This window comes from Zonotrichia albicollis, chromosome 3 (genome assembly GCF_047830755.1).
Source record: "Zonotrichia albicollis isolate bZonAlb1 chromosome 3, bZonAlb1.hap1, whole genome shotgun sequence".
NCBI lineage: Eukaryota > Metazoa > Chordata > Aves > Passeriformes > Passerellidae > Zonotrichia > Zonotrichia albicollis.
The window spans coordinates 43,926,977-43,948,159 of NC_133821.1; the positions used below are offsets into that span (position 1 = coordinate 43,926,977).

Below are 21,183 nucleotides of genomic sequence, written 5' to 3' on the forward strand. Positions count from 1 at the left end.
TGCATCACCTATCCAAACATAATCTTCACAAGCAGATGGTCTAATTTTTTTTTTAATAAATGAAGATTTGCATTCTGAAGAAAGTAGAATAATCAGAAGTGCTTAGATTCTCTATACCCAGGTTCATTGTTTTTGATTATTACTAACTTAGTGAGTACAGCAACATTTTCATGCCCAAAAAGTCTTGACAGGTGATAGAAAAGGAAGTAGTTGTGCTACTCATGAGCTAGGAAGATTTTTCTAAGTATTAAAAAGTACTATATCATGCCTCAACTGATTAAGGGCCCTATATGATCATTCAGATGTATAACCTATAGCTCCTTCTCTCATCCCAAGGTTAACTACTTCTGTGTCATGGTTGACATCTTTGTAAAATGCACTTTGGGCTTATTTATCTCTGCTATGGCCTTTATATTCTTAAATTGCATGTTATGATATGGCAAACAACAAAGTAAGAGCTATTTTTTAAAGGTTAGCTCCACAATATTGGTAACATGAATATAATTCCATTATTCAAGAGTCCCATTCAATTACAATTGTTGAAATGTCAGTTTGAAACCTTGAATTTGTTTTCCTAACAAATCCCTATTTTTAAATAGCTTCTAGATAGCCACATTATCAGGGCGGCTCCCTTAAATATTGAATAATTATCAAGTAATCTTTTGCTTTTTCTAAGATCAGCAAAATGAACCTTCTGGGACACGTCAAAACCTGTCTCTTTGAGTATCCTTTCTTCTAATGAGGCCTAAAGCAGGTGCTCAGTGGAGAACCACACAAATGACTATCTTAAATACTGTCTCTGAGCCTCCTACAAACGGTTGGTGATTCAAAGATCTCCTGAGGTAGGGATGTTATAAAGTAATTCCATGTCTTCAGTACCACTCACAGGTTTTTCTTCTTTTCTTTGTAAGTGTAAAAAGTCAGTGATTTGATAGTATGTTATTGGGGATTTTTTTGGCATGGTACTAAAACATGGAAAGAACTTTCTCAACAGAACAGAGAAGAAAAGAATGGAGTTTTAACAGCATTGATGTTCCCAACGTCATTGCTTTTGCTTCTTGTGAGAGCAATTCCACTGGAATTTTTTTCAGTACTCCAGAAATCCCTCATTTCCCAATTTCAGTCTGCTGGCTGACCCATTCTAGGCTCCAGAGGAAGGTCTTGGAGATGGAATGTCTTCTTCTGAGGAAGCAGACTCTCTTTGCCCTTTTTCAAGGGGCTCTTGAGCTTGGCTCAGCTTTCAGTGGCGAGCCCCTGCTGCCTGTGGAGCACGGGGAGAAGTACTCATGGCAACCCATGTTGCTAGGCAGATGGATGATTGTGTTTTGTTCCTGCTGCCGTGTTCTTGGGGATCCTGGCTTCACTTCCAGATATAATTAATGGTAATAAAGTCTGAAGGTTAAAATATATGGATCTCTAGGGCCATTTCTGTGCCTGGGTGGGATGGGGAGCAGTATCCTGGCACTTACACATAAAAGAAAGAGCTTTTTTCTGGTGCAGCTCTTTAGGCATAGTCCCAGAGGCTGAGCACTGCCAGCAGCTCCTTGACATTGAAGAATATTGCTGCAGTAAAGAAATGCTTCCTTTTTCCTAGCAATTCATTTTTAATGTATGTTCAGTTACTTTTCCTCAAATGCAGCTTTGTTGAAGCTGGACAGGAGGAGCTAAAGATCCACAGGACAGTAGCTGTACGTGAGCAGTAAGAGATATTTGCCAGGACAGTTCCAAAGCCATCCCATGGAGAAGGGTTTGAGATGCTGCTATCATCATCAGCCTTCAAAACTGATTTTTCCCCTTTCTTCCTTCAGTGTTTTACTTATGGACTCAGACAGCCACTGAGCTTTTTCCATCCAAAAGAACATCTCACCCTTCCTGCCTTCCCCTCTACTTCTTCCTCTCTGCTAATTGCAGGGTCCAACTTCTTGGATGTGCTGATTGAGATGCTTTTTTGAGTTTCTTAATAGGGCAGAACACTATTCACTTTTTGATGGATTGTATTTTCACTACCTCTGTGACTCATATTTGCTCTCAGTGAATGGCAGAGCCAGCACAAGGTGGAAGGAAGATATGCAGCCAGCAGGAGGGAAGGGAGGAAGGAGAAGACTTGGATCTTCTCCTTTCAGCACTGGTGAACTCCATATGTGTGAAGGAATCATATGCTGACATTTTATTTAAGAGGTCATATTTTGGGCTTCTAGGTTTATTATTTATATTTAAAAATTAAGCCAATTTATGCACTTTTATGTATAATTTATGTACTTTTTGCTGTTTTGTAGGTGAGAACAGGAAGAATTATTTTTTTGAAAGAAAGCAAAATTATGACAGGTAAGGTTAATCCAAATATACCAGCAGCCTGGAAGAGGTCAGTGGTAGAGGAAATAATGGAGGGCATGCCTGTATGTCTGTCTCTGCCTACCCTGTTAGGCTTCTCTTCATCTACTCCAAGCATAGGATCAAAGCCTGCAGTTACAAAGAGAACAAGCCAGAGGATAAGCTGTCTTCCCCTCCTACACATGAAGGAAAGAGGTAGCTGCTCTCAAGTGCAATTTACCTAAATTCTGTAGGGAAAGATACAGTATAGGCAAGGAATGACAGAGTCTTTTTCTCATTTTTATCTGGTTACTGTGGAACATTTGGTGAACAGCTAATGTTTAGATAATACTCTGTTTTGAAGAGTCTGTTTCTGAGTCATTGAAATCAGCTGCGGATCCCAGAGGAAGAGTGGAATGAAGGTACACTTGGGTCATTTATGTCACACTGGTAAAAAAGGGTACAGTGACATGGAAACACCTGCTAAACAGCACAGCTGTACCCATTTCGCTGCAGAGGAGCTATAGGTAAGAGCCCTGCCACAAAATCATAGTTATCCACCTACTTTCTCTGTGAAGGACAAATGAATAGGCTTCTTTGTGCCTTCAATTATATGGTCCCCAAGGACCCACAGAGAGAGTCCTATAGTGAAGGTCTTTGGCAAATGTTTGGAGCAAAGATGTGTTGAGATGCTTGCAGTCCTGAAGCCATGGGGGGACACAGCTTTGTAGGATGTTATTAAACCTCCTTGAACTTCTCTCTCTTACATCACTTCTCCCAGTTTAGACCTGTTTTTATTGCTGAATAACATTTCTGAACATATGCATGGAGAATATGCAAAATGTGTGATAGGACCCTGATAACTGAGAGGAATATATGTGATGAAATTAGGAGTGGAGGTAAGGGAACCTTATGTCTATGAGACTTCAGTGGATTCACGCTTTATATCAATGATGCTGGATTCTTTTATAATTTTCCTGAGATATCTTCTGACATTTTTAAAATGAAAAATCACAATTTTAAAAGGGTATGTTCTCCTCAGAGGAGTTCTGTAAAGATCTTGCATGCAGCAGCTGATATTTCAAGCTGTTGAATTAGTAGTTCTGGGTTTCCTTTTGTACTTGTCTGTGCCAAAATGTGATTAGTTGTTTCAGCCCACTCATACCCTTGGTTTGAGGTATCTGTGCATTAAGTTAAAAGGGAAACAGCTATATGGTTCAGGTCCATATATCAGGTATTTAATCTGCATTATAATTGTTAACATTTTTTTCCCTACACAGATTTTTCAAGATACATTGCCAGGAAATTTTAAAGCAGTCAGTTCTCATTTTGAAATGCTTTCTCTTTCAGTATTTTGTTCTGCCCCTGGAGACAGGCAAGACACTAAAGCCTGATGTGTTAGGAATTGGGAGAATAAGGATACTTGGCTGCATGCTGCTGGAAGCAAAAGGAAACTCTAGGCTAGAGTGGACAATGCAAATGAAGCACTTTGATTTACAGTAATTGTCCCGATTGGAATCTTAACAGCACAGGCAGGACAGTGCAAAAAGCTGTTTGCTGAAATTTGTATGAGCTCTGAGTCAGTGAAGATTCTGTAGCTAGGCTAAAGTTATCAAACTTAACAAGTTTGATACGAACATCCAGGATTTGAGCAAGGCCTTTATATACTCACAACACTTTCCCCAAGGAGCTGTTCCAGCAGCTCACGAGGGCCAGAACCAGCAGCTACTACAGCACATAGATGTTGTGGTGTAAATGACATCTCATAGCTGTGGTACACTTCACAATTTCCCCTTCCTTCATCAGCACCAGCACACTGGGTTTTTTACCATCTCTCTTGGAGGACACAAAGATTAGTGCCTGTCAATGGGGAAAGCCAAGTGCAAGCCCCGGAGAAATTGCTGGAAAGATGTTAGAGGTGCATGCCCAAGTGGAGTTATTGTCTTACCACGTCACAGTTGCAGGGACTCACTTCCTTTAAAAATCTACTATGAACATGCAATAATCTCAATAAATATACACAATATGCAATACTTGTATTTATTTTAAAACTAAGAGTTGTTAATATTTTGGGCATAGATTTGTCATGAAAACCCAAGTAACTAGAACAGGATTTTATTAAGGTTTTTTTTAGGAATATGTAGTAAATACTTTGAATTAGTGTAGCATTTGTAGAAGAGCTATAAGTGTCCTATGATGTATGATGTGGAAAATTATATGAGAAATCTAATGCTGGGCACAGTATTTAAAAACATTAAATTCTACATTTGGGGTAGGGGAGAGAAGAGGTAAGGGAGGTGCATCCTTGCCAAAACAATGTATTTTGCACTTTTCTCCAGCTTCAAACACATGACTGACCCACCACCATAGACCTCAAATCAGGAAAGACAGGTTTTCTATGTGGAGGGGTTAAGGGAATAAGAAATAGGACCCCTGTAAGACTGAAAGATAAAGGTTTTTTTCTTCTGCTGCTGCATCCTCTAAATACGTCTGCCATGCTATTCTCACCAAAATTTCTGTTAGCAATTTGAGAGGAAACAAATCTGTACTCCTGTAGTCAAACATGTAGTTTGAAATATTTAGTTACTTTAATAAACTGCTCGAGTCAGTAGATAACCTTTCAGAGTGATCAGCTTTGTTAGAGAGCATAATCAGCTGTTTTCCCAACAGAGTAAAGATGTATTCTCTTGGGTATCTATTATACCCTCTTTACTTTGAGCCATGTTCAATAAAAAATGCAAAAATAAGTGTCTGAGAGGCAAATAGCAAATGTTAAAATGTTCTAAAAATGTGTTTGTTTTTTTTTTTTTTTATCAAAGAAGCTCTGTTTGTGCTCCATGTGTTTTTTTTAAATTTCAGGCTTTGCTTCCATGAATACTGAGAACATCATTAACTGTTTGTTTGAGAGGTGGAATTGAGTGTGCGAGGAGGAGTCATCCACGCTGGCTTTGCAAAACTGAACATCTGACAAACAGGCACCTGCTGTAGTGAGGACAAGGTTTTAGCTCTAGGAATTTCATAAATATTTATTTTCTAGGAATATATGGTTGCATCTTGCCAGAATATTAATATTTGTATTTTTTTCTACTTTCACAGTTGTTTTAGAGTCAGAAGACCCAGGCATCGCAAGCTTGTCTGCTAAAACTCAGAGCTAAATTTAAACCGCACAGTTTTGTTTAATATCACTAAGACAGAATATTTTAGCTGTTCTGGCGTGATGGCATTTAGAATAAAATGTTCTTTCACTTTCTAAAGCTCAGACACGTGAATCTCCGCAATTGCTGGGGAAAGCTGCATTTTGAAGAGACACGGAGTCCTTTGCAGGGGCAGGTTGAAGGGGTTCGCTCGATGGCTGCCTGGAAGGGCGCAGTGGGGCCGTACCAGAGGCTCGGACACCCCGAGCCCGCCGGGAGCGGCGCCCGACCCCCGGCGCTGTGAGGACAGGGCTCGACAGGCCCGCGTCGCCATGGCGACAGCGCGGCGCTGCGGCCATGGCGGCGAGGGAGGAGAAGGGCGAGGGTAAGGCCGGGGCCGAGGCTCCCCCCGGCTCTGGCGCGGTGTGCGGACGGGCCGGGGGCCGGGCGCCACCGAGTGAGGCCCGCCCGCCTCAGGCCTCGGGCGGCGGGAGGGGCGGTGAGGGCGCGGGCAGCCTTGGCCGGGGCTGGTGCCGGGGCAGAGGCGCACGGACACGCACCGGGGGAAACAGACACACATATATACCTACTGAAGTGCATACATACATACGTACATGCATACATACGTACATGCATACATACATACATATATATGCACACACACACACAAACATGCGCACGCGCGTTTGTGTGTGCGTGCGTGCGTGTGTGCGTGTGTGTGTGTGTGTGTGTGTGTATCGCAGTCTTTGACATCCTCCCGAGGGGAAGACGCTGATGTCGTTCCTCTGGTGCCCTGTGACAAGACCCGAGGGAAAGGCCTGAAGCTGTGCCAAAGCAGGTTTAGGTTGTGTATCAGGAGAAGGTTCTATACCGGAGGGTGCCTGGGCACTGGAACAGCTCCCCTCCCCAGGGAAGGGGTCACAGCACAGCCTGGCAGAGCTCAGGAAGTGTTGGGACTGTGCTCTCAGGCCCTTGGTGTGATCCTGTGCAGGGCCGGGAGCTGGACTCAGTGATCCTTGTCATCCCTTCCTGCTCAGCTCGTTCTGAGATTTTAGATATGTATGTGCACAAAGCTGTTCGTGCACATTGTGCATGGATGTGTGTGTATGAAATATACACACGTGCATATTTACACCAACAGAAATACACCCACGGACTGTCCATCCCCTTCACGGCGGCCACACCGCTGCCTCTCCCTCAGGGCAGGGGCTGCTCTGCAGCACTCCCTGCCACAGGGGGTGCCACCCGCCTCCTGTTGGTGCTGGCAGCCTTATGGTGCTGCTGCCGGCACACAGGGTATGCCCAGGCTAGATGGTGACAAGGCTGATCCCCCTGTCATGGCATGGGGTGGCTGCCAGGGCAGCTGTTGCTGGCTCATTGTGGCCTCTCACAGTCGTTTCTGGATGCATTGGGCTCTCTCTGCCAGAAAAAAAGTAATCTGTGCTCCTGATAGCACCATGGCTTATTTTTAGAGGCCACTGTGTTCTACTTTATGGAGTGTTGCCAGAAATTCTATTTTATAGGCTAGAGGTAATTCCTTCTTCAAGGATATCTCAGTATCATTTCAAGGAAAACATATTTTCTGTAAAGCCCACAATATTGTGACTTCTGAAATCCATCCTTTCTGTAACTAAACTTGTGTGTGTTGCAATAGTTTGGAAAGTCTCAACATTGTAATTGAGACAATATAATCAATGGATTATTTAATATTTTTTTAGGAAACAATGTCTGCTGCAGAAATGTTTTGTCTAAGTGGTTGCTGTGGATGCTGCTAAATGACTAATTTCATTTTTGTAGAAGTATTTCTAGCTGCACTTTGCAACATAGATATCTGGCAGAAACTAAACAGTAAGATGTAGCTTCCTTGAGGACTGCTCTTAAAGTGTGGGGTTTTTTTTAATATTGGTTTTAATTTTTGTTTAGTCTTGTGGAAGCCTATCTTTTGCATCTTTCTAGTGGTGCAAATGAAGCTGAGGCACAGTAGCAGAGGTAGATAGAAATGATAGGATAATAGCCTAGAAGTCTGCCAAACCCTCTGTGATGAGGGAAGTAGTATTGGGAAGCCTGATTCCATATATTTTGGGTACCCATATGAATAATATTGAGATTTTGTGCTGTTTTGACAAGCCACAGCCAGAAACTCTTGGAGAAGGAAGGTCATGGGTTTTTGATTGCTTGATCAAAGACTTTTAAGGCTTTTCTTTTTGTAGTTTCAAAATGAGAATACTTTTAAACAAGTTTAATTATTGTATTACAAAAGACAGACTCTCTTGGGGTTTTTTTTATGCTTCATGTTTTTTAACATCCTATAAAACACTATTCCCAGTAGAGTTTTAGATGTCATCTTCTAGAGGAAAATTGTAGTGTCATCCTAAACGACCTTGACCCATAAACTCCATCTCTGGCCTGACCAGTGGATCATGGGAAGTGACATGCTGGACTTTAGTTTCTTATCTGTGGGATGAGGACGATAACTCGTGTCACTTGGACAGTAGCTTCTGTCCCTCAGGAGAATCCCAGCCTGCTATTAGGCAAACCAGTTGTTTATTGCCTTATAAAGGTGCCTCATTACTGAAAACATGGCTGAGGACAGCTAACACTCAGTGTCTCATTAACAGAGGCAATCCCTTAGGATTAAGTAATTTAGACCACTTCAGAGTTGCTATTAGCCTTCCTGCTGATAGCAGTTAGAGGGTTAATTAGGATTCCCTGATTCTGGATTCACACATCCATTGTTCTTCCCTCCAGCAAGTACTTCCCATCTATGCAAGCTGCAGGTTTAACTTTATTAGGCTTCAAAGTAATACCATTAGTTGTATTGTCAAATAATTAGTCCTTAGGGTATTCCTCTTGGTGCTTTGCAGAACTGTAATTCCACCAGCTTTCCTGGAAAGGTTTCCCTTAGGCCCTATTATTTCCAAGTTCAGTCTTCTTCGAAGTTGAAATGCCTGCTTAAATGTTTTACAGATATACATGATGTACACAAAGAAAAACAGTGGGAGGCCAAATCCTGCTACCTCTTGTACATGTTACTCACATGAGTATTCCCTCCAGTTTATGCAAATGTTGCAAATAGAATCTTGTATGTGCATAAGTGTTAATGGGACCATGCCCATACTGTATGTAGCTACATGTTTTATGTCTGAATTTATATCCCTACGTTTGTGCTTTCAACAATGTCTAATGTTTTTTTCTTCACACCCATCTGATTACTCTAGAATATTTGCTTAATCTTTCACTTTTGTACATTTGTCTCTATCTTCCCTCCTGTAATTTGGTTTCTTTCTCCTTTTCTGTTGTTTAATTCAATCTGTCTGTTCTTCCATTTGCTCTCAGATACTGTCTGTGTAATTTGACATAACATGTCAGATTTTCTAAGTTTTAATACCTCTGATCTCAGTACTGATGTTGCTAGAACCTGAAAGCAAAATGTCAGACTGGTAGTGCCTCAAGTATAACTAGACTGAAGACAAATTATTCTCCATCTGGGATTTAAGAAATCACATGAAAGTACATAAAGGAGAAAATGCTTCAGTGTTCCTGTATCATTATGGAAATGTTATGTAATTGATCAGTATTAGAGTTTTTCAAAGACCATATTCTTTGTGCTAGATAGGGCATATTTAAAATGCCATTAATAAGTCATGAATTTTAATCCAAAGGGAAGTATATTGAGTAGTATCTGAGCTGCTTCTTCACCCACTTACACCTGTATGGAACCAAATGCCTGGTTGTGGATAAGAGGTGTCCCCAGAAAGTTGTTTGGTTCTGCTGTGAAGACCTATGGAGAGTACCAGTTCTGCAAGGATGGTTTTCTCTGGTAAATGATTAGTAGTTGTTCTAGGTAGCAATTTGTAATCAGGCCTCACAAAACCTCTCTGTGCCACGGATGAAGACACACCGTCATGTGGATCTTGGGAAAGAGTTTTCACTCCTGTTTTAGTATGTAAGTACAGTAACAGTGTGTTCAGTCATACCTACATGTCTGCTCTGTGGCTGGCCCAGTTTGCTGCCTGGCATACTGGTGAAATCAGAGATACTGGAGGTGACATTTGGGGAGAGCTAGTTATGCATTTAACCACTCCCCTCTTTCAAAGCAGCAGTTACACCTGTGTCCCCTGCCCTGCTGAATGTCCTCCTGCCTGGAAGGAGGATCTAAACCTTCCTGTCCACATCACCTCACCTGGCTTTGCCTGCCTTTTGTGTTGCTAGAGATACTGAAAATGGGCTATCACTGCTCATTCTGTTTTAATGCTTGGAGTCAAAGCTGAGAGAGCCTTGTAGCTGCTGTGAGCACTGTAGGCAGTCATAACCATTAATTCTGCTTGGAGCACTCTTAATTAACATGAAAGTTTCAAACCCAACACCGAAAAGCACTTAAGCTGTGCACGACTTAGGGGAATCCCACTGAAAGGGATGATGCACATGATGCTGAAGCATGTGAGTTCTTTAAGAACATCGAATACTGAGGATTTTAAAATGTATTTTTGAGAGTTTCACAAATGAGCACCAGCATTTCAAACGTACAAAAGCTCTGAATTAAACACAATAAACCTTCAGGCTAAAGTAGTCCATCAGAAAAAATATCTCTAGTTTAAAAAGTGGCCGTGTTTAATTTATGAGGAAAAAATACAAAATTAGTATGGGCTGTTAAAAATAAGTAGCTTTCATAGGGCTCAAGAAAGTAATATTTCAGCTTTAGAAGAAAATTTGAATATATAAGATTACTTAGGAAATCAGTGTGCAGTTTTATCACAGTGGAATTTATAGATGAACACTTTGAATATTTTTATATTCTCTGGTTGACATTGCTGTAAGAAATTACATGAGAAGAAAAGTGTGTAGTCTTTATTAGACTGTAATGCACCTTGACATGCACCCTGACATCAATCTTATTCATGTTTTAATATTTGTACTTATTTGAGAATGAAACAAAAAATAAACTATGTCAATCTCCCATGACAAACACAGGTTGTAGATCTGAACCTGTTGGCTATACTCCCACAGCAGAAATTGATCTCAAATGGATGTGGAATAGGTAATTGCAGATTGACAGGTTTCTTGTTTCCATGGTGCAGAAAATGGCAGAAATTTTTTAGTTTGGTTCTACTTCTAGCTGATTTAGTGCATAAAAAATTGGATGGTGTGCAAAGAAAGGCTTTAAACTTTTTTGTCTTTTCAACAATGCCAACCAGTGAGCTTGAGAACTCCCACAAATTATCTTTCTAACAATAGTTAACATGTTATTAAGAATTTCCATGTCTACATACTAATTACTCTGAGATCTGAGGGGTTGGGAGGTTTTTTTCAGCTTAGCAGTACCTGTATTTTGTGTGAACAGATAATGCTTTGTTGCTATTGGCAATAAAATGTGTTGGGCAAAAGATTGTGGAAGGAAAATGGTTTTTTGGATAACAGAAATGTGACATGACCCTGTTGTCAGAGCCAATGTTTAGCCCCCAGCTGGGAGGTGGCCATGCAGACAGGGGTGTTGGTAAAAGCTCTTGGCACAGGGAGGGGCTGGAGGTCCCACACCAACCTCAGGACTGTGTGCTACCTGATGGGTAAAAATACCTAAGGCCATTTTTATAAATGGCCTTAAATTGTCAATGCCCAACTTTAAGAAAATACAGACTCCCAGCTTTTTGGAAATGTATTGTCTTTGCTGTTCAGTGCTGTTCAAGGTGTGGGTAGGATGTGACAGACTTATGAATGTGACATTGGAAGGGATTTTCTTGAATCCAGCCTAGGGCTGTACAGAGGCATAACCTTCAAAAGCTCTCCAAGTACCACCTTAAAAATGGTAAGGATTATTGTGTCACTGGTGTAAGCTCTCAGGAGGTTCTGGTTCTGGATGGTCAGGAAAATTAGAAATGAGTTCTGAAGTTCATTTTTGAACAGCTTGTGCAATTCTTTTGCAAGTTTGCTAACTTTTTCCTTTAGCTTAGCCTGCCTGAAATGATGAATGCCAGAAGTGTCTTATTCCCTATTGATGTTAAATGTATATGTCAGTTGTCAGCTGAAATGCTGTTCAAATTCAGAATATTACTCTTAGGTAAACAGAAAGAAAATTGGAGGTTTGTATTCATTCATGGTATGTAAAGGAAGTGATTTAGCACTGTAAGCGATACTTTCAAGGCAGTGCCTTAAAAGCCAAGCAGCTGCAGCAGCAAACCCCTGTAATTCCTGCCATTTTGTTTCACTATAACAGTCTTCCTTTGCTTGGGCAAAGACAGAGTACTGCAGATAGAATTGCAACCAGTCCAGAAACTAATTTTTTAAACTCATTTAAGACACCAAATTTAAGGGTTTCTGAGATATTACATAATAACAGCCTGTATTAAGTCATACTTAAACCCCTCATTCTACCATTATGTTGCAGATTCAAAAGAAGACCATTTACATACTGCTCTGTTCTAGTGCAGTACTGTAGTACTGCAGTTAAACTTCATAATGTCTAGTGTTTAAAATAAATTACTTCTCAGATCCAGTTGATTCTGGTGCCTGGTTCTGGACCACTTGAGCAATCAGTGTACAGAGGCAGTTCAGGAGGAATATTCAATGTACGAGATATTTGCTGCTGCCACACATACAATCAAGTGTGCATTGTCAGTGACAAGTGACAGGGTTCCCTGTTGTCCCACAGGGACATTCTTGGCAGAATGAGCTGCTTTAGTGGGTCCCACAGCAGCCTGTGCATCGCCACATTTTGGTGGAACTTGGTCTGGTGCATATGTGGGTGTCAGAGTTGTTCTTTGCAGCTCTGCCATCTGCTTGTGGGGCCAGCACAGTGGAGAGTGCAGGAGAAATGGAGACAGATGCCAGATGCCTTCTGTGACTGCACAGCACAGCAGCAGACCTGTGCTTTGCCAGTGTCACAGCCTATGGAAGATGCTCTTTTTCAGCTGCAGCTGCAGATACAGCAAGGCTCAGTATCACCAGGAGAGCTATATATCCTCACAGGGTAGGTTGCCGTTGGGGATGAAAGAGGATGTAAGTATGGGCTAGACATAGCTCTTTCATTGTATCCCAGGTGTGCCTGAGATGAGGGACATAGAACAAATTGCAATGAGATTACTGTTTTTGCCAGCTCTGAGCTGCCACAAGAGTGCTGGCTGGTGCAACTGCCAGAGTTGTGATTTCAGGGATGTGTGAGACATTCCTAATGGTGATTTATGCTGAATTTATCTCTGCCTTGTGAAAAGGGACACTGCATGCAGCTGGTATTGACTTTAAAAAAGTATCATTGTTATTCTTTGCAGGCTAACTAGTGTCAAGCACTGACATTTCTTTCACTTCACCGAAGGAAGGACAACATCATGAGGTATGAGATAATCACTGCATATTACCTGTGAATCACAGGTGTGCAGAAAGCAATCCAGATCTCTGCAAAAAATGGACTTCCTTGCTTTCTTTGGATGATGCTCCAGTCATCACATCTCATCATCTGCTTCACATCTCTTCAAGAGAAGATCTTTTGTATTAAAAGGATTTCCCCCATCATTCTGCAAGTTAGTGTGACAAAGCATGTTGTTTCACTGCCCTCAGTGTTGGCTGCATGCAATAGCAACTGTTTGGCAACTTGTCTGTGGACACCGGGCAGCAGGAGAGCTTTGCAGTTAGAGCTGGACCTGTGCAAATGACCCCACGTTTTGTCAAGTCAGACTTAGCCTCTAGCTGACTAGCTGCAAAATGAGGCTGTGCTTTGCTGGCTGAAATTCTTGTCATAATTGAGACCAATTAGGTCCAATTTGAGTACATGATTCTTTTTAAGAGTCCTTATTGTGTGCTGCTTCCACAGTAATAATCTGCAACAGTTGTGGGGCCTGTGAAACAAGTAGTGTGGCTATGTCTGACTGCTTGGGAAGAGAAGACAGGCAGGGCCACGTCCTGAGAGCTGCAGTGGAACATTTCATGCTATGCCTCTATTGTTGCTTTAAAAATGTTACAGCTACTTCTGGCATAAAATGTTTGACAGCTTATCAAATGAAAATATGTGTCTCTGTAATCCATGAGTCAGTAGCTTTTTCTGTCCTGTAATACCACTGTAACTTTCCCATTCCAAGGTCTTGAGGCCCATGTCATCAAACTTTCTTTCAAAAAGTGCAAAAAGGCTAAATGGGCTTGAGGAAAAAAGAATCAGTTTCAACATTTGACCAAATGCTAGGGTGAAAAAAGAAGAAACTGGCTTTTCTGCAAGGTCTCTGCAACAACAAATGCAGAAAGTGTGGGCAAGCAGGCTTGTGTGAAATCTGGGAAGAGAGAAATCCCCAGGGCAAGGGTAGGTGCTGCTGTATTTTGAAAGATGCTCAGGAGGGCTGCCAAGTGCTTCTGCTGTAAGTAATGATGACTCCAGATTAATTCAAACTCTAAGAGATTATCCCTAATTTTTATTTGAGGTTTGAACTTACACAGAGCAGCCACTACACACATTCCTTCTATTTCCCAGTGTTATGTATTCTCCAGAGGGTATAGACAATAAGATGTATGTTACAGTTCACAGCATGACCCTGCACTATTTACAACAGTGAGTGACAGTGGGTCAGGACACAAGGAATAAGGTGCTTAAGAAGATCAGGTCAGAGCATTAGCTCCCACTGTTGAGTATTTCAGAGCTCAGAAAGATTTTGTACTCATGGTGATAAAAGTGTTTAAGCTGTATCTACAGGGAAAGGTGCAAGACTGAGCTATGAAGTGACACAGCAAGGTGTTTGTCACTGGGCACGAGCTGTGTTACCCCCAGCAAGGGACCATGGGGCATGGCAGGAGGACCTCAGGTCTGCAGCACCATGGAGCCGGAGCAGAGCAACACAGTAAATTGCAGTAAATTGGAGCTGGAGAAGGGCTGGGTATTTGCTTGTGCACTTCCTTGCTGCTTAAAGGAGGTAATCACAATAATCTCCCTGCCCAGTGCCATCCTGGCTGGTCAAAACAGAGAGCAGAAAACCTTCCTCTGCAGCTGCATGTGTGGGAATCCAACTTGCATTGCATTTTCTGGTGGAAAGGTTTCTGCCCACTATCACCAGCAAGGTAGTGGATGATGACCTCCACTGGAACTTTTTCCTTGTAGATGTAAAAAGGAGTACTCTAGAATGGCTTAAAAATTACTCATTAGAAAATATATCAAAATGTCTTGCCACTTTAACTGCCAATGGGCCAACTTTTCTGATTTTTTTTTCCCTGGACATGCTGGTAGGTCCAGAACACTTAATCAGCAGGAGAATCTGGAGCTATAGCCAAGTTCTGGCCCCAGCCTACACATTTTCAAGACCTGGGCTAGCCCAACTCAGCTAGGTGCTGCTATGGGCCACTGCCTGGGCTTGTGGCAGCTAAGGAATCCCCACCAAAGTCTGTCTCATCTGAATTGCTTTGACCTGGAACATGATGCATGCTGCATCCCAAATGCATGGTCATACCAATGAGCCAGCCACTGCACCTCCATTTCTCCTCTTTGGCAGATGGGGATCAAATCACAAATTCATTCTGTGAAGTGCAAGTAGGGATGCCTTCCATATCATCCTACCAAACAAACCAAACCAAAACCAAACCAAACCAAACCAAACCAAACCAAACCAAACCACCCTTAACAAAGAATACCCACCTGGAAAAGGAAAGAAAAGAAAAGAAAAGAAAAGAAAAGAAAAGAAAAGAAAAGAAAAGAAAAGAAAAGAAAAGAAAAGAAAAGAAAAGAAAAGAAAAGAAAAGAAAAGAAAAGAAAAGAAAAAAGAAATCACTCACTCATCAAACCTCAATACTTCAGGTTTGAGAAGACTGAACTCCATCACAGTACAGGCAGGTAGTATTCCTTGATCATGTCCCAGGATTGGAGGCTTCTCTACTGATGCTTCTGAAGAATGATGGTTCACTATTTACAGATATATATGCAGATATAGCATGTCTACACAGATTGTGTACAGTAAAACACCAGGGCATATTTTGCTGAGCTTTTCCTGGGATACATGAGGTGCATGGATTGATATATACCTGCGGTGCATCAGTCAGACTAGCTGCCTACAGGGGAATGATTTTTCCCAGTAGTGTAGTTCCCAGGACTGTATAGATTGAGCTTGCCCTCACCAACGAGGTGCTCAGGAACTCTTTGAGCAGCAGGAAGAAAGGATTTTCTTCCCCTTGCCTGTAGGGCAGGGACATGAAGAGAGCCAGAGATACAGAAAATTATGGTTTGTTGGTCCTCTCCAATATACAGAGAATTTTGTTTTGGAGCAAGGATATCTTGAGGAATTTGCAGAGCTAGCAAGGGTATCCCTCATATTTTGCCCTTTTCCATTCTCATAGGCAAATGCATTACCTGTAGAAAGCCCAGGCAGTTGTTGTAGTACCACTGGGGCTTCATGCTGACATACTTTGCCATCTGCATCCCCTGGTTTCAAGAAACACAGAATTGAGAAATGCAGACTGAGGACAGAGGAAACAAACAGGATCCTGGTCAGGATGTGGTAGTCAGGTTTAATAGAGCAGCTGTTGAAGGTGTTATATCATAATGACTCAGGGCAGACAGGTATCAATGATCAAGGGCTGAGGCTGCAGTGATCTCTGTGAACTGCAGTGGGCCCAGTCTGCCCAGCACAGACCAGGGGAAATAATGGCATCTTGCAGGAGCAGCCAGAAGTGACATCATTAAAGTGGGCTTGATAACCAACAGGAACGTGTACCATGAGGGAGGGAAATGTTTTTCCTGCTGATGAACAGTCATGTCTGATTCAGAAGGGAGAGCAGTAGACAGGATTGTCCATTACTCCAGCACCTTTGGGGAGAGATAACTGGGACAAGAACTTTGTCAATGGTGGATATTCCCTTTCCAATCAGTGACATTTTAGTATGATCTGTGTTTAGGGGTAGTGTGAACTATGAGTTTAAACACCTATAGAAATTCTAGGTGATGGAAGATGCTGACTATGGCTTCTTTCCCTGCTTGATGTGGCATTCTTCATGTTGTCTTTAGTTCTATATTACAGTGTCAAGTAGTTTAAGAATTTTTTGAGCAACTAGAAGCTTGACTGCTTATCAAGGCAGCAATAGTTTCTACACTTTGTTTCTCAGCAGTTGAATGAGTTGTTAATTGCCTCATTAATTTTGTTCGTTTTGGTTCCCACATGTATTCAAACATCTGAATCTGTGGTAGATTAGAATGCAGTGGCATTTGAAATGCCATCTACTGAACAGTCAAACCCCAGGGTTATATACAGAATATCTTGTTTCATTAGGTAAAAAAGTTATTGACTAGCAACTTGTAACTTCAGTAGTGGCTGCCAACTGACTAACACAAACATATATTTTAAACAAAGATATATTGTACAAATGGATGTATTATTACATTTTTAAATGTCAAGGTTGAAATGCACAGCTGCTTTATAATGCTTTAATGAATTTGTGTACTTCTAAAGGAAGTAAAGATATTTCCATTGAACTTGATCTGAACTCTTATTTTTTTTATTGCTATCAGAATTCTATAAAATAATTCTATTTTTGTAGCCAAAACTGGAGTCAAATAGTGCTTTCTTTTTACATCACTATTTTGCCCACGTTACAATTATCTTATGTAAAGGAAAAATTATCTTATGAAAGGAAAAATTGTGTTTAATATTTTTCTCTCAGAATATGAAGTAGCTTTTGCAGTTAACTTTTTCCACAGCCTTCATCAAACTGACAGCCTGTATTTTAATATCAGACATCAAATTATTTACCTGATTTTTTTAGAAGTCTATTTGCTGTTGGAGGTTTTTTTTAAATTGTAGTTCACACTAGGTGCCATGGGGCTGTGCAAAGATCATTCTGACTGCTCCATTCTGAAGGCTCTGTTCTATCAATTTTTAAATGTAGTTCCTTTATTTTTTTTCTCTGTTAGTTTTCCATAAGGCAGTTACTGTGGTGGAAACAAGCAGGTAACTTCAGCTCTCACTTGTTCTGCCATTAGGGGAAGAGGTGTGACAACAGCGTGAGGTGATGCTCTCCATCCAAGGTTGCTGGCATTCACAGTGATGGGTGTGGGATTTTGGTTTTGTTGATTCACACTGGTGATGGGCTTTGCTTCTCATCTGAATACCTCGTGGTGTATGCTGTGACAAACATAAGCAATGGGGAGCAATGACCTGGCTAGTTCTCAACAGTTTTGAAAAAGATGAAAGAAAAAGCTTTTGCTGTTCTTGAGGTTTCATTTCTGCTCCTTTGCATTTTTAGGAATGCTTGAAAGTGATCTCCGTGTCAACCAGTTATGCCTTTCTTTTTTTTCACACAGACTAAAATTCAGGTTGCCTGAGTATAATCTGTGATAACATGGGATGCTTCTTGTGTAGGAGAAAAGGAATTTCCCTCTCCTGATTCTGCAGGCCATAGCTTGCATCCAAGCTGGAGTAGGTGATACAGGCAGTGAAGACACCAGCTTGGTCAATTCTTGGGAACTGATGTTTATGAAATTTCACAAACCTGTGTATATTATCTCTTCACATAATCTGAATGTCTAAACTCAGGTGACACATTTCCCATTGGTGTCATCAATACTTTGCATCAATCTGTTTTCTCTAGATTGCCATTCAGGAATAGGTTTACCCTTTCTTACCCTTTCTTTGGAGGAATCAATCTCCATAAACCTCTTGTTTTTCCTCAAAATCTTCTTGATTTGTCTTACTAGAATGCAGACTCTTCAATGATAACATTTCTTAATTATGTATCACAATACACAATGAAACAACATTGTGTATTCTGCAAGCTTGCAGCTTAATCCTATTGTTCCTTTCTTTTCTGATACCTAATATATTAAAATCATACATGCTACTGCAGGTACAGAGTAGAGAAGACAACATTTCACTTACCTTGATATTTTTAGAGCATGGCATACAATTGCTGATTCAGCATATTAGGCTGACTGTACATTTAGCTTCCTCTAAAATGGAATTGAGAAGGTCAGTAGGAAAAAACTTAATGCATGCCTTTTCCTTTACAGACCAGAAGGATCTTGCCAATAAGTCAGATTCAAGTGGCCTTAGGATGGTTTTCTCCATGGTCCTGCTCCTCAGTGATTTCCTTAAAATAGGATTAGTTAAATGCTGTGGGGTTTTCTTCTTTGGGGTGGGTCAAGATTTCTGAGTTATTTTTATGTCAGCCAAGCTCCCCACACTTCCCATGAATTCAACCCAAATGTTTGTGGCAGAATGATGGTATTATCAATAATAATTCATGTTATGAGACCACTGGCTTTCCCTTTTTATTCCGGAGACACAACGCCTTGATAAAACTGATGAGCTTATTTGAGAGTGTTTGAAAATTCACCTGTACAGGTGATGTTGAGTATTGTGACAGCTTTTGAGTATCTTGACCGAGGTGATGGTCCAGTTAGAACTTGGTTAAAAGCCTGATTAGATCTCATAAGAGCTCATTGATAACCTCCCAGAGTTTGCATTGTGAAGTCTCTTAAGTCTCTTGCTGTTTTTATTCTTTATATTTGAGCAAACATACATGGTACCTTTCTTCTCATTAGAACTGCTGTTAGTTTTGGATGTGTTTGTTCGTGTGGTTTTGGTTTTGTTCCCACCATCTCCCCTCCCCTGCCCCCCACCCCAACCCTCCCCCCAATTCTTATGCCCCTATTTCCGTTTGTGGTTTTGGGAAGGATTCTGGGAGAGGTCATGTGAAACAGTGTCTGCAAACATCAAAGGCAAATCTGTTTTGGTTTTTGGTTCATCTCTTTCATCCTAAAAGCATGCCAAGAGTGGTCATAGGAGTCCTATGGAATTGCTGGAGTAGAGTGGAGACTGGCTGCCTGCACAATCATGTCCTCTCCATTACCTTCTTCAAATGTTCCTTTTTCTTCATGGCAGTCTTTGTATCTCATTCTCAGTTCAGCTGACAGGACCAAGGTTGCTGTCTACTTTTTTGGTAGAAATAATGGCTAGTGGAAAAGAGAAGGAATGGTGCTGGAGTATAAAGCCACTGATAAGATTCTATACTTCCAGCTGATAAGCCCTAGTTACTGGATGGGGAAATCTACCAAAGAGCTCTTGATAACAGCACTTTAAATAGCACTGGAATAACAACATGTAAATGGCTCTGAAACTGTCACTGAGTTGGGGTTGCCTGGTTGTGTCCCTTGTCCCTTCAGACTGACAAGTTCCACAAGGCAGGCCCACATGAGAAAGGGTTCCTGTTTCTCTGGCAGAGACCTCAGGGGTTTCCTCACACCTGCCTGCAGCCACAGCATAGTACTATGGAAAGAGGATGGAGTAATTAATAATTGATAAGATATCCACATGCATATGGGAGTTTAAATATAAAATTGACAATATTTATTAAAACACACCTAAATTAATGTTTGTAAAGACTAATGTTCCAGGTGTGTGTAGTAACATGAAGTAATAAAATCAAGTCCACCGGTACTTCTACAAATCAAGCCTTAATTTTACTCTTTTAAGTAACATAAAAAGAGTTTAAAAGTATTTCATTGTGTAAATAGTTCATCAGGATGCATTGGGACTAAATCTTTTCCTGTGAGCAACAGACAGATGCTTCTCCCCTGCATTTTAGTGGGTGTTTAATGCTGGACTATCTCTTATGATAACTCATTTTTTCTCTTTAGTGAGAGAAAGGGTTGGCTTTCTGAACCATCAGAGCAACTGGCCCCTAGGAAGGAAAGAAAGCAAGCTAATGTATTAAGTGAATGGTAGAATCTAGCAAATTGTATCAACTAGAAATCCCTTTTTAAAATTCTCATTACTCAAGAGTCTGGCAGAGCCATATCTAGCTAAGTGGTTTCTGTTCCCTACAAAGGCTGAAAGTGTGGTTTTTGGAGAAGAAATGTCACAACTGAAGCAGGTATTCTGCTTAAGGGCTGGCTTCAAATGGGCCTCAGAGTGCTGGGGAACAGTCTGGACAAGCTGAGGAGGGACAATTCATTCTGCAAGAACCATCAGAATTGACTTGGGAGTCCCAGCTCTCTGTCAGTCTTACTTAACTGGCAGTACCAAGAGTTTTATCTAGTTCACACTAAACAAAATGGGAAAGCAGCAAAGGACAGTATAGGAAAGAAAACTTGATAGTGAATACATTTTCAGTTAATGTATCTGAGAAATAGATTTTAAGACATTTTTTCTTCTTATTGCATATGTGGTAGGAAAATCAATTAGGATGGGACAACATTGATAAGTATCTCAAGCATTTTAACAGCATAAAAATGGAAATAATGCATCACACCTACAGGATTTCTTTGAGGGAATAAATAGATGTAGCTATTGGAATCCTTTTTGGCATGCTATATTTCAATGTTTATTTATTTAAACCATTACAGAAAGTGAGATAATTCCATCTTTGACACTGTATATTGTTTTTCTAATTAGTAGAATAAGTGAGTGAAATCTTTTTCTGTCAGAATGCAGGTATTTCTGTTCTGAAAAACTGCTAGAACATTGTCCATGAAACTTTCATTGATCTATCCATGGTGGAGAGTCTCCTTGTACAGAACGATTTCAGCACCACATCCACAGAGTTAACTGTGTGTCTGATCTCTTGATGCCCTTCTTGAACAGATAATTTTAAAACTTTACCCATTTCTTGTCCTAGAGCTGGAATCTATGTACTTTTCCCTCACAAAGAGAGTGAATTGTAGAATTTTTCAAATAAACAGCTTTGCCAGCCTGAATTCTGTTGAACATCTTTTGTTATGAACGAAAATTCAGTTGATTTTCTTCTGTGAGAAAAAGGTTACCACTACTGCTGGGCTGCTGCCTGC

General features: G+C 40.9%; 1 long non-coding RNA gene across 2 annotated transcripts; it reads left to right on the forward strand.

Moving 5' to 3' along the window:
- Positions 1–1,497: 1,497 nt before the first annotated feature.
- Positions 1,498–15,173, forward strand: LOC141728516 (uncharacterized). Of its 2 annotated transcripts, XR_012579521.1 has the most exons (5): positions 1,498–2,178; positions 2,277–2,325; positions 5,170–5,308; positions 5,407–5,829; positions 12,707–15,173. It is a non-coding gene; the product is annotated as an uncharacterized LOC141728516 (long non-coding RNA). The 2 variants fall into 2 exon arrangements; XR_012579522.1 differs by lacking the exons at positions 1,498–2,178; positions 2,277–2,325 and adding an exon at positions 2,336–2,837.
- The last annotated feature ends 6,010 nt before the right edge of the window (positions 15,174–21,183 follow it).